This window comes from Macrobrachium nipponense, chromosome 8 (assembly GCF_015104395.2).
Source record: "Macrobrachium nipponense isolate FS-2020 chromosome 8, ASM1510439v2, whole genome shotgun sequence".
Classification (NCBI taxonomy): Eukaryota; Metazoa; Arthropoda; class Malacostraca; order Decapoda; family Palaemonidae; genus Macrobrachium; species Macrobrachium nipponense.
This window is the reverse complement of record NC_087203.1, coordinates 56,737,771-56,752,124: the sequence shown is the minus strand read 5'-3', so window position 1 is coordinate 56,752,124 and position 14,354 is coordinate 56,737,771.

The following is a 14,354-nucleotide window of genomic DNA, read 5'->3' as shown; positions in this document are numbered from 1 at the left end:
ATATGACCAGTTACCAGGCGTCTTTTATGAATGTGACCAGTTACCAGGCATCTTTTATCAATGTGACCAGTTACCACGTATCTTTCATGAATGTGACCAGTTACACAGGGTCTTTTATAATGTCCATTTGTTACGGCATCTTTTTTCTTGTGAATGACCAGTTACCAGGCGTCTTTTATGAATGTGACCAGTTACCAGGCTTTCTTTTATGAATGTGACCAATTATTCAGGAATCTTTTATGAATGTGACCAGTTACCAGGTGTCTTTTATGAATGTGACCAGTTACAGGCATCTTTTATGAATGTGACCAGTTTTACCAGGTATCTTTTATGAATGATCAATTACCAGGCATCTTTTAGAATGTGACCGGTTACTAGGCATCTTTTATAATGTGACCATTACCAGGCATCTTTTATGAATGTGACCAGTTACCAGGCATCTTTTATGAATGTGACCAGTTACAGGCTCTTTTATGAATGTGAACCAGTTACCAGGTATCTTTTAGAATGTGACCATTTACCAGGCCATCTTTTGATGAAGTGACCATTTTACCAGGTCGTCTTTTATGAATGTGACCAGTTACCAGGCGTCTTTTATGATGTACCATAACTAGGCGTCTTTTATGAATATGGTCAGTTATCAGGCGCCTTTTATGAATGTGACCAGTTACAGGCATCTTTTATGAATGTGCCAGTTTATCAGGCGCCTTTTTATGAATGTGACCAGTCACCAGGTATCTCTTATGAATGACCAGTTTACCAGACGTTTTTCATGAATGTGACCAGTTACCAGGGCGTCTTTTATGATGTGACCAGGTTACCAGGCATCTTTTATGAATGTGACCACTACCAGTCCATTCCTTTTATGAATGTACCAGTTACCTACTATCTTTTGATAGTTAACATACCTTTACCTATCTTTATGTGACCAGTTTACCTACTATCTTTTATGCCAATTGGTGCAGTACCCTCCTATATCTTTTATGAATATTGGCAGAATGACCAGTATCTTTTATGAATGTGACCATTACCTACTTTTATCTTTTATATGATTGACCTTTTACCAGGTTAGTGTCTTTTATGAATGTGACCAGTTACCTACCTATCTTTTATGAATGTGACGCAGTACCAGGAGGCGTCCGTTGTTTGACCAGTTTACAGGGTCTTTTATGAATGAACCATTACCGTATCCGTTTTTATGAATTGCCAGTTCCAGGCTCTTTTTATGTGACCAGTTACCGATCTTTATGAATGTGAGTTACCAGTATCTTTTAGAATGTAAGTCAGTGGCTTCTATGAATGTTACCAGTTACCTACTATCTTTATATGTTTGACCAGTTACTATCTTTTTGAATGTGACCAGTTACCAGGTGTCTTTTATGAATGTGACCAGTTACCATGGCATCTTTGTATGAATGTAACTGTTTTACCTGAGCCATTTTCTTTTTATGACCATTGTAGCCTTACCTACTTTTATCTTTTATGATGTGACAGTTTTACCTGACTATCTTTTATGATGTTGACCCAGTTCCAGGTGGGACTTTTATGATTGGTGACCAGTTTACCTACTATCTTTTATGAATGTGACCAGTTACCGGCAGCGTCTTTTTATATAATGTGACCAGTTACCAGGCATCTTTTATGAATGTGACCCAGTTTACTACAGTATTCTTTTTATGAATGTGACCAGTGTTTACCAAGCAATCTTTTTATGAAATGTACAGTACCCGTTTTACCTATCTTTTATGAATATTGACAGTTTACCAGGCATCTTTTATGATTGTTGGACCACCAGTTAACAGGCATCTTTTCCTGAATGTGACCAGTTACCAGGTATCTTTTATGCATGTGACCAGTTACCAGGCGTCATTTATGAATGTGACCAGTTACCAGGCATCTTTTATGAATGTGACCAGTTACTGACTATCTTTTATGAATGTGACCAGTTACCAAGTATCTTTTATGAATGTGACCAGTTACCGGGGGTCTTTTATGAATGTGACCAGTTACCAGGCGTCTCTTATGAATGTGAACAGTTACCAGGCATCTTTTATGAATGTGACCAGTTACCTACTATCTTTTAAGAATGTGACCAGTTACCAGGCATCTTTTATGAATGTGACCAGTTACCTACTATCTTTTAAGAATGTGACCAGTTACCAGGCATCTTTTATGAATGTGACCAGTTACCAGGCATCTTTTATGAATGTGACCAGTTACCTACTATCTTTTAAGAATGTGACCAGTTACCAAGTATCTTTTATGAATGTGACCAGTTACCAGGGATCTTTTATGAATGTGACCAGCTACCAGGCATCTTTCATGAATGTGACCAGTTACCAGGCATCTTTTATGAATGTGACCAGTTACCAGGCATCTTTTATGAATGTGACCAGTTACCAGGTATCTTTTATGAATGTGACCAGTTACCAGGCGTCTTTTATGAATATGACCAGTTACCAGGCATCTTTTATGAATGTGACCAGTTACCAGGCATCTTTTATGAATGTGACCAGTACCACGTATTTTCTTTTCATGAACTGTGACCAGTTACCAGGCGTCTTTTATGAATGTGACCAGTTACCAAGGCGTCTTTTATGAATGGTGACCAGTTTACCTCAGGCGTCCTTTTATTGGAAATGTGACCAGTTACCGAGGCATCTTTTATGAATGTGGACCAGTTTCCCCAGGAGGGCGTTCTTTTTGTTATGAATTGTGATCAGTTACCACGGCACATTGTTTTATGAATGTGACCAGTTTACCAAGGCCATCTTTTATGAATTGTGACCCAGTTTTACCAGGCAATCTTTATGAATGTAAACCAGTTACCATGGCATCTTTTTATGAGTGTGACCAGTTACCAGGCATCTTTTTATGAAGAATTTGAACCAGTTACCAGGCTTTATGATTTTTATGAATTTGGAACCAAGTTTACCAGGCATCTTTTATGAATGTGACCAGTTTACCAGGTGCTTCTTTTTATGAATGTGACCAGTTACCAAGGCGTCTTTTATGAATGTGACCCAGTAACTAGGAGGCGTCTTTTTATGAATATGGTCCAGTTACCATACTATCTTTTATTTATGAATGTGACCAGTTACCCAGCATCTTTTATGAATGGTGGCCAGTTGTATCAAACGCCCTTTTATGAATAGTGAACCAGTTACCAGGTATCTTTTATGAATGTGACCATTTAACCAGGCCAGGCGTTTTTCATGAATGGGTGAGTTACCAGGCGTCCCTTTTTATGAATGTGACCAGGTTTACCAGGGCATCCTTTTATGGAATGTGACCAGGGTTACCAGGCATATTTTAATGAATGTGACCAGTTACCAGTTATCCTTTTATGAATGGGTGACCAGTTACTAGGCATACTTTTTAATGAAAATGGTGACCAGTTTACCAGGTTCTTTTTATGAATGTGACCAGTTTTGACCAGGCGTCTTTTATGAATGGTGACCCAGTTACCTACTATCTTTTAATGAATGTGACCATTTCCACCCCCCCCTGGCATCTTTTATGAATGGTGACCGTTTTCTAACCAGGTATTTTTTTCTTTTATGAATGTGACCAGTTGACCAGGTATCTTTATTTGAATTGAATGGACCAGTTACCCAGGCATCTTTTATGAATGTGACCCAGTCAACCTTATTATCTTTTATGAATGTGACCAGTTAACCAGGGTCGGCTTTTGTTATGAATGGTGACCAGTTTACCAGGCATCTTTTAATGAATGTGGACCAGTTTACCAGGCATATTTGTTTATGAATGTGACCAGTTACCATACTATCTTTTATGAATGTGACCAGATTTACCAGGTATTCTTTTATGAATGTTGACGCAGTTACCCAGGCGTCCTTTCATGAATGTGACCAGTTTACCACAGGCCGGTCTTTATGAAATTGTGACCAGTTACCAGGCATCTTTTGTGATGTGACCAGTTACCAAGGCATCTTTTATGAATATGACCAGTTACCAGGTATCTTTTATGAATGTGACCAGTTACCAGGCATCTTTTATGAATGTGACCAGTACCAGGCATCTTTTTATGAATGTGACCGTTACCAGGCGGTCTTTTATGAATGTGGACCGGTTACCAGGCATCGTTTTATATGTGACCAGTTACGGTGTCCCGGTTTTATGAATGTGACCAGTTACCAGGTATCTTTATTTGAATGTGACCAGTTACCTACTATCTTTTATGAATGTGATCAATTACCTATATCTTTAAATTAATGTGAACCAGTTTTTACCTACTATTTTTGTTTTTATGAATGTGACCAGTTACCAGGCATCCTTTTTATGAATGAGGACCTGTATCAGGGATCTTTTATTGAATGTGACCAGTTACTAGGTATTTTTTATGAATGCCTGGACCAAATTACCAGGCATCTTTTATGAATGTGCCCAGTTACCAGGCATCTTTTATGAATGTGACCAGTTACCTACTATCTTTTATTAATGTGACCAGTTACCTACTATCTTTTATGAATGTGACCAGTTACCAGGTATCTTTTATGAATGTGACCAGTTACCAGGCATCTTTTATGAATGTGACCAGTTACTAGGCGTCTTTTATGATCTGACCATTTACCAGGTGTCTTTTATGAATGCGACCAGTTTACCAGGCGTCTTTTGTTATGAATGTGAACCAGTTAACAGGTATCTTTTATGAAATGTGACCAGTTAACAGGCGTCTTTTTATGAATGTGACCATTACCAGGCGTCTTTTATGAATGTGACCAGTTACCAGGTATCTTTTATGAATGTGACCAGTTACCAGGCATCTTTTATGAATGTGACCAGTTACCAGGCATCTTTTATGAATGTGACCAGTTACCAGGCATCTTTTATGAATGTGACCAGTTACTAGGCGTCTTTTATGAATGTGACCAGTTACCAGGCATCTTTAATGAATGTGACCAGTTACCATGTATCTTTAACGAATGTGACCAATTACCAGGCATCTTTTATGAATGTGACCAGTTACCACGTATCTTTTACGAATGTGACCAATTACCAGGCATCTTTTATGAATGTGACCAGTTACCAGAGTCTTTTATGAATGTGACCAGTTACCTACTATCTTTTATGAATGTGACCAGTTACCAGGTATCTTTTATGAATGTGACCAGTTAACAGGCGTCTTTTATGAATTTGACCAGTTACCAGGCATATTTTATTAATGTGACCAGTTACCAAGCATCTTTTATGAATGTGACCAGTTACCAGACTTCTTTTATGAATGTGACCAGTTACCAGGTATCTTTTATGAATGTGACCAGTTACCTAATCTCTTTTATGAATGTGACCAGTTACCAGGTATCTTTTATGAATGTGACCAGTTACCAGGCATCTTTTTATGAATGTGACCAGTTACTAGGCATCTTTTATGAATGTGACCAGTTACCAGGCGTCTTTTATGAATGTGACCAGTTACCAGGCATCTTTTATGAATGTGACCAGTTACCAGGCGTCTTTTATGAATGTGACCAGTTACCAGGTATCTTTTATGAATGGGACCTGTTACCAGGTATCTTTTATGAATGCGACCAGTTAACTGGCGTCTTTTATGAATGTGACCAGTTACCAGGCATCTTTTATGAATGTGACCAGTAACCAGGCATCTTTTATGAATGTGACCAGTTACCAGGCATATTTTATGAATGTGATTAGTTACCAGGTATCTTTTATGAATGTGACCATTTACTTACTATCTTTTATGAATATTGACCAGTTACCAGGTATCTTTTATGAATGTGACCAGTTACCAGGCGTCTTTTATGAATGTGACCAGTTACCAGGTATCTTTTATGAATGTGACCAGTTACCAGGTATCTTTTATGAATGTGACCAGTTACCAGGATTCTTTTTTGAATGTGACCAGTTACCTACTATCTTTTATGAATGTGATCAGTTACCAGGATTCTTTTATGAATGTGACTAGTTACCAGGCATCTTTTATGAATGTGACCAGTTACCAGGTATCTTTTATGAATGTGACCAGTTACCAGGCATCTTTTATGAATGTGACCAGTTACCTACTATCTTTTATGAATGTGACCAGTTACCAGGCGTCTTTTATGAATGTGACCAGTTAACAGGATTCTTTTATGAATGTGACCAGTTACCAGGCATCTTTTATGTATGTGACCAGTTACCAGGTATCTTTTATGAATGTGACCAGTTACCAGGATTCTTTTATGAATGTGATCAGTTACCAGGTGTCTTTTATGAATTTGACCAGTTACCTACTATCTTTTATGAATGTGACCAGTTACCAGGTATCTTTTATGAATGTGACCAGTTACCAGGCATCTTTTATGAATGTGACCAGTTACCAGGTATCTTTTATGAATGTGACCAGTTACCAGGTATCTTTTATGAATGTGACCAGTTACCTACTATCTTTTATGAATGTGACCAGTTACCAGGTATCTTTTATGAATGTGACCAGTTACCAGGCATCTTTTATGAATGTGACCAGTTACCAGGCATCTTTTATGAATGTGACCAGTTACCAGGTATCTTTTATGAATGTGACCAGTTACCTACTATCTTTTATGAATATTGACCAGTTACCAGGTATCTTTTATGAATGTGACCAGTTACCAGGCGCCTTTTATGAATGTGACCGGTTACCAGGATTCTTTTATGAATGTGACCAGTTACCTACTATCTTTTATGAATGTGATCAGTTACCAGGATTCTTTTATGAATGTGACCAGTTACCAGGCGTCTTTTATGAATGTGACCAGTTACCAGGTATCTTTTATGAATGTGACCAGTTACCAGGCATCTTTTATGAATGTGACCAGTTACCTACTATCTTTTATGAATGTGACCAGTTAACAGGATTCTTTTATGAATGTGACCAGTTACCAGGCGTCTTTTATGAATGTGACCAGTTACCAGGTATCTTTTATGAATGTGACCAGTTACCAGGATTCTTTTATGAATGTGACCAGTTACCTACCATCTTTTATGAATGTGACCAGTTTCCAGGTATCTTTTATGAATGTGACCAGTTACCAGGCATCTTTTATGAATGTAACCAGTTACCAGGCATCTTTTATGAATGTGACTAGTTACCAGGCATCTTTTATGAATGTGACCAGTTACCAGGTATCTTTCATGAATGTGACCAGTTACCAGGTGTCTTTTATGAATGTGACCAGTTACCAGGCATCTTTTATGAATGTGACCAGTTACCAGGTATCTTTTATGAATGTGACCAGTTAGCTACTATCTTTTATGAATGTGACCAGTTAGCTACTATCTTTTATGAATGTGACCAATTACCAGGTGTCATTTATAAATGTGACCAGTTACCAGGTGTGTCTGATGAATGTGACCAATTAGCTAGTATTTTTTATGGTTCTGACTAGTTACTAAGTATCTTTTATGGATGTGACCAGTTACCAGTTGTCTTTCATGAATGTGACCAGTGGAGCTGAAGAATGACGGGTACTATGGAAATTGGGTCATGGTAATTTTAACCATCTCGTATGTAGTGCCGTGTATCACATTAAAATTTGTAATCTTAGATTTCAAGTGATTGCGCCACAAATAATTTCTGTACACTTTTAGTCTGTTCATGGTGCCTAACATTGGCGTTTTTATTCTGCTGACACTGAATCAGCTCTGGGGATGATTCAAATTCATTAACACCCCGAGCCATTTCAGGACCAGACACCATCCAGCGAAGGAGTTGAGAAGCATCTTCTGTCAATCCCACTGCTCCCCCATCACCCTTTACAAGTTTATTGTTCTGTTCGTGAGCATGATCAATTGCAATCCTCGAAAAAGTGTTGTGAATTATATGCACTACGAAGTGGTCTTTTTCAAATCCAGTAAAAATATCTGGTGCACTACTATGCAAGGTCACCATATCACGAAGATGGACAGGAAGCCACCGAGCATAATTTGGATGATCCAGAGAAAAAAAATCGTGGTATCAGAATTGAGAGAGAATCTTTCTAGAGTTCGAAGTTGCCCTCCCAAATAGATCGAACAAAAATTTAAATGGTTAATTCAAATTTCAGAGTTAAAGACCAATAATGGAAAAGAGGACTTTCAGTTTTCCTTTCCCTTCTCCATTTATCAAATAGAACTGGAGTTTCTTCACTATCTTCTATATATGCTCTGTAAGCTTTATTCAACAATATGTGCAATACACAAGCTGTAACTTGGTGGGCATGTCTTGTTCGAGAAACGTGCTGCCTTTAGAAAACTCTGCTGTTCCAGCTGAAGCTATATTTGCTTGACAGACTGCACTCACCCATCCACAGTGCTGTAACCAATCACCAATTGTTTTCCAAGCAGCAATTTCTATGTGAAGTCCTGCAAACATCACTACAATCTGACTCACCAAACGTAATCTTATTGGCACTGAAAACAAAATTTAATGACCACCTTTCAAGGTTTTCTTCAAAAGTATGATAACCTGTCCCAACTGGAATATCTGTTCTTCTGTTATCAGCAGGACACTGAAGGGTTTCACAGGTTCTGTCTTGACATATGACACATTTATTCCACTCGAAAACATGATCTTCGTTGTCTGCCGACGTTGCTTCTTCTTTATCGAATATTTTTATACTCTGCCATGATAGTTTGTGCTCAGTCTCCTTTCTTAGAACTAGTCTATCCTGATCAGATCCTGAAATGAAATAGAAATAATATCATTGTGCTATTATAGCATGCAGTATTTAACACGCAGAAAAATCAGTTTAATATAGTCGCCTAACTATGACACACAAAGTTGGATAATTAGATGGATTTTGAATAAAAGAGGCTTAATCCCTATTATGTATGTCTATAATATTCTTGAGAAACCTAAAAGTATCCCAGTTTTATGCATGGTCTAGTCATGACCTAAAAATGTAGATGCACAAGAAAAATCTTTTTTATTATATCAGCAAACTGTCGGCCATTTTGAATTTTCAGCTTGGGTCCATAGCTAATATTGTTAAGTATGATAAGTCTTACCAACATACCAAATTTGATGCTTTTAACCAAAGTGTGCAATTTTTCCAAAATTCGACTGGACTATCTATTGAGTATGAATTGTACTTTTATCAGCTGTGCTAACGCAACATATCTCTTAATCTTCTATGTCTGAAAAATAAAAAATTTCTGCATTTTCAGTGGTTTATTCTGTTACTTCTATTATACTATTTAATATCTGATTTACAATTTGGTTGTTTAACCGGTTCAGCAAGGTGCTTGAAAATGATCCTATTGTCAAGACCTTATGTTTGTTAGCTACGAAAAATACAAATTGTTTTAAAAAATTTGTCATATTTTATCTAATTGCAATACTTCATTTAGTATTTTTTCTTCATTGTCATTACTCATTGCCACATTGCTACAGTTATTAGTATGTACATGTATCTTTATAGGCGCCTTGATTTTCGTTATATTCAGTTTCGGTGAGTACCATTATTTATATCCGAGTAATTACTTGTCTCTGAGTATATATTATCCTTATGTGCACATCTCATTGATTCTGGTGGGAATTCCTCTTTCCTATCTGTTTCTATTTTATCTTGCTTGTTCTAGTTACTTGTCCACTTTTCTTGTATGTCTCTCTTGTTTGTTGAAACTGTATCAGACAAATTGATCAGATTTGGGTGAGACTTTTCTTCGTCAAGCGTACAACATAGGCTCTCCGATTATCCTGTTTCAGGCTAATCTTTTCTTCACTACTATCTAGTATTATTCCACATCTCATTAAATTAAATGAGAACAATACTTGTGCGGGAAAAATTCCGTCTTCTAGAACTAGAAAACTTTCAACAAATTTGTGTGACAATATGTCTATATCTAAGTTCACATCTGTTGGGTTTGCAATGAGACGACATCTTGGTGATAGGACTTTATTTTGAGACCAGAGAGCCGACTGACTTGCAAAACGCGTTGCGGCTAATGTTCGGCAGTGCATTACAGACAAATTGTACATCCCCCCTCAAGATTATACTTATACATAACAAAAATTAAACGGGCCAATGTCACTATGAATGTGGAAATGAGGTACGAAAAGAAAAATGTTTTAAACTAACTTTTCAGTACAAAAACATGCAGTTACATACACTGAGTGCGTTGCTTAGTGGCACTCAAATACATGTAGTACATATACACAGAAAAAAAGAATAAATTCTTGATACAATTGTCCAATTGCATATCATATGAGCACACAACAAATAATATCAGCATTATATGAAGTCTTGGAGCCACTTGAGTCTACCAGCAGCCCCTTTTGGGCCTACTAACGACTCCGGGGTCCTACATAGAATGCGATACTGGTTCTATGGGCGTAGGGCTCGAGGAGGTGTTGTGCTGAGATGCAGGGGCGCTAGGGGGCGGAGCGATGATTCTCAAGTGTCTGCCGCTACCGTTGAGCTTGACTGTGTACTGACGACGGGGCCTAGTTTCCAATACCACGTCCGTTCTGTCCCACTGCTTAGTAGCCTGGTTTAGTTTGCGTACATGGGTACCTAGTTTGATGGGCGGCAGTCTCCTGGTGGTGTCAAGGGTGCGCATAGCCTCCTGTGATTTTGCCACTTGTAGTTCCCTTTGACGTATCTATCTCCAATACCTGTCTACTAACAGGTGTCTTCTAGCCGTCGCTACCCCATCACGCAGCTGGTGACCCGTTGCAAGCTGATATGGCAACTTGTTGATCTCCCTCAGAGGCGTGTTGAGATACTGGAGTATCGCCAGGGCAGTCTTATCTGACTCAAGGGCTCCACCTTTTGACGTGTTTTCTCGGAGTAGCCTCTTTGCTGATTTGATAGCTGCTTCTGCCCTACTGTTGGACTGGGGATACTGGGCTGACGACAGATGGACCTCGACTCCCCATCTCCTGAAGAAGGCAACCATCTCCTCGCTGGCCAAGTTCGTACCTCCGTCAGTCGATATTTGTTCTGGGGCTCCCCAACGTGAAAAATAGGATTGAAGGTTATTGCTTATTTTGTTGGACGTGGCACCACAAGGGAAGTGAGCTACTTCTAACCAACTGGTTAGTCTGTTTGCGTATACCATGTATATATTGCCTTCTATTTGGAACATATCTGCAATGACTTGCTGGAAGGGTATTCTGGTGACAGTGTGTGCATCATTTCTTCGGGAGGCAGTGAATGGGCGTGTTCATCACATGAGGTGCATCGGGCACGGCAATGCTGAAGGTCTCCTTCTATTCCCGGCCAGTAGACTGACTGCCTGGCCCTCCTAAGTATAGAGTCTAGGCCTTGGTGTCCTGCGTGTAGGTTAGCGGCTACCTGACGGCGTAAATCTTCGGGGATAACCAAACGTATGCATCCTTGGTCCACCGAGTATGTCACAAGATCCTGGTTGATGGCTAGCCTATCCCAAACGCTGAAGAAGGGACGAAGGCAGGAGATTTCTTGTGACTTCTGTTGAGGCCAATCGCCCGCTGCGACCCTAGCAAGCAAGAGCTGTTACACTGGGTCGTTAGATGCGGCGCTCCTGACGCAGTCTTCATCCAACACGATGATGTCCGGTTCCAAGGTGGCAACAGTTGCACATGCCACTGCCACTTGAATGTCGTCCTCCAAATCCATGTCAGAAGCTTCGTGGGGTGCTTGTATGGTCGTGTACCTTGAGAGAAAATCCGCGGCAGTGTTCCTTTTTCCAGGCAGGTATTTGATATGAAACTTGAGCTGGAGTGTCTTCTCCTTCAGGTTGAACAATCTTGGGTTGATGACGTCCTTAAGAGCCCTATCACCCAGAAGCTTGACAAGTGGACGGTGGTCCGTGATGATGGTGAGATTTTGGCACCCAATAAGGAACAAACTGGTCTTCTGCAAGCACCAGGTGACTGCAAGGGCTTCTCCTGCGGGGGCATACCCTGCTTCAGAGGGGGTGAGGTGCCGCCCTTGCAACAAAAGGGGCTGTCAGCTGACTGACAAGCGCAATACGGCTGAAGGACGAGGAAACCAATGCCTTCCTTGCTCCAATCTGTCATGATTATCGTAGGACGCATCTTGTCGTAATATGCCAAACCGTCCTTGGCTAATTGACAGATGACCTCCCGTGCCTGCTGGAGTTTGCTACGTAGCTGGCTATCCCAGTAGACGTTTTTCCCCGTGGGTTTTCTGAGGAGGTCCCTAAAAGGCTCCATGATGGGTGCCTTTGCAAGGAAGGGGGCTAACTGATTCACGAATCCAAACCATGACCTAATATCAATGATGGAGGGCTTCTCTGGCATGTGGAAGTTATGAATGGCGTCTAGTCGTTCATCTGCAGGCTTGTACGACTCCCATCCCAAGTGGTACCCGACGAAGGTAACCTCTCTTGCAAAATTTGAACTTCTCGGGCTTGAGTGTAATACTTGCAAATGCACATGTTGACAGGAATTCAAATACGTGCCAAAACGCCTCTTCGATGCTGTGATCATAAAGCAAGGAGTCGTCAATGCATTTATGCTTTCTGGTGATGTCTTGCAGGGCATCGTCGAATCTTTTTGTGTAGGCGTCGGAAGCTGAACAGTGACCCATGGGTGTCCTACGATAACGATACCGCCCCCCACAGGGTGATGAATGTCGTGGCTATCCTCATCCAGTTCCACTTGGTGGAAACCCCAATGGGCGTCCGCTGTAGTCTTGTACATGTGAATGGGGATGCTCGAAATCATGTCGAAGGGTGCCGGTGTATGATGAGTCTCACGGAGACAGTGGGCATTGAGGCGCTGGAAGTCTACTGTGTGGCGAGGTTGGCCCGTTTTCTTGGCTACCACAACCATCCTTGCACACCACTCCGTTGCATCCCCTGCCAGGACTAGTTCTATCACGCCCTTCCGAACGTCTTCATCAAGCTGGGCCTTGACCTCCTCTTCCCAATGCTTAGGATTTGCTGCTGGCATGTGACAGGCATAAGGCACGGCATCGGGCAATAAGTGTATGTGGTGCTACTTGCCCGTCATCACAGGTAGAGGTTCCCTGGTTGTGTTGAAGGTTGTGGATGAGAAGTGAGGTAATAACCATTCCTCCAGTCTTGGTATATTCTCCTCCATGGGTGGGAAAGGTAAGGTGGCTGGCTTCGTTGTCTGAGGGGAATTAGGCTGCAAGACTGCCTCGCTACTAACATCAGCTGATGCAGTGAGAGGGGAAGGGTGAGGGAAACCAGACGGTACTATTCCCAGCTCCTTACAAGCATTCAGCAATAAATAGAAGTTCTTGGCTGTTGGCACGAAGTAAACCTCCTGCTTCGTGCGTTGCCCACCCATTTCAATGATACATGCCGTTGATCCAAGGTATCTCACTCGGAGATTAGCAATATCCCTTAGACCTGTTTGAGGTTGCAACTCCAGGGGTTTTAAGTGCAGGCTTGAAAGAATCGTGGGTCCAGCAACGCAGATCTGTGCTCCTGTGTCTGCTGTGGTGAGTGTGGACACCGACCTTCAGCTCCCACTGGAAACACAAGCCTTGATTGTGGGGTGGGGGGAGAGGTGTTTGTCTACGACAATCACCACTCTCGAGGCGAGCGGCGCTTTTTTCGTACTCCTGCAGCATTTCTGGAAGTGCCCTACCTTTTGGCACCTGTGGCACGTCATACCTTTTGCTGGGCACGATGCTCGACCAGGCGAATGACGTCCTCCGCAATTCCTGCAATACTTTGCACTTGAGTTGCTGTGCAACACCGCAATGTCTGGCTCTACATCATCGGTGCCAGTGACGTCATCGCTAGAGGTGCCGGCCGACTCCCTCACAATGATAGCGACACGCGGGATGCTTTCAACGTCTTGGTGTGCAGCTTCAAAAGTACAACACAAAGCCTGAAGGGCATCTACACTTTTAAACGTATCACATGCATGAAATACATGCCTTTTTTTCACAGGATCACTGAGACCTAGCATTATTTTCCGTAACAGCATATATTCGGCCAAGCACTCCCCACATTTGGGAAACTGAAAATCACAGTCAGTGGCCTTTTGAGCACACCTTGAGAAATAATCACCAACAGACTCTTCGCGCCCTTGTGCGATGGCAAAAAATTCGGACCATTGCACTGCCTGATTCGATGACCGTAACACAATGTTCCTGATGGCATCCAGAGCTGAGCCTGGAGTAAGGGCATTCAATTTGGCATCAGAGTGCCAAGCATCCAGTGCACGTTGCAGCACCGGCACACAGTTGAGTCTAACATGCAGGACAACATCCTGCAGCGGGAACTTGTTGAGTTGGATCCAACATGTCATCGAATGTCTCCAGGACCTGAACTCTGCTGAGGACATCACAACATTACATTTCTCAGGGGCAGCCAAGACAGGGACTTTGCCAGCACGTGATCGAGTACCAGGAAGAGCATCCTGAAGGGAATGGATGGCACGTTGC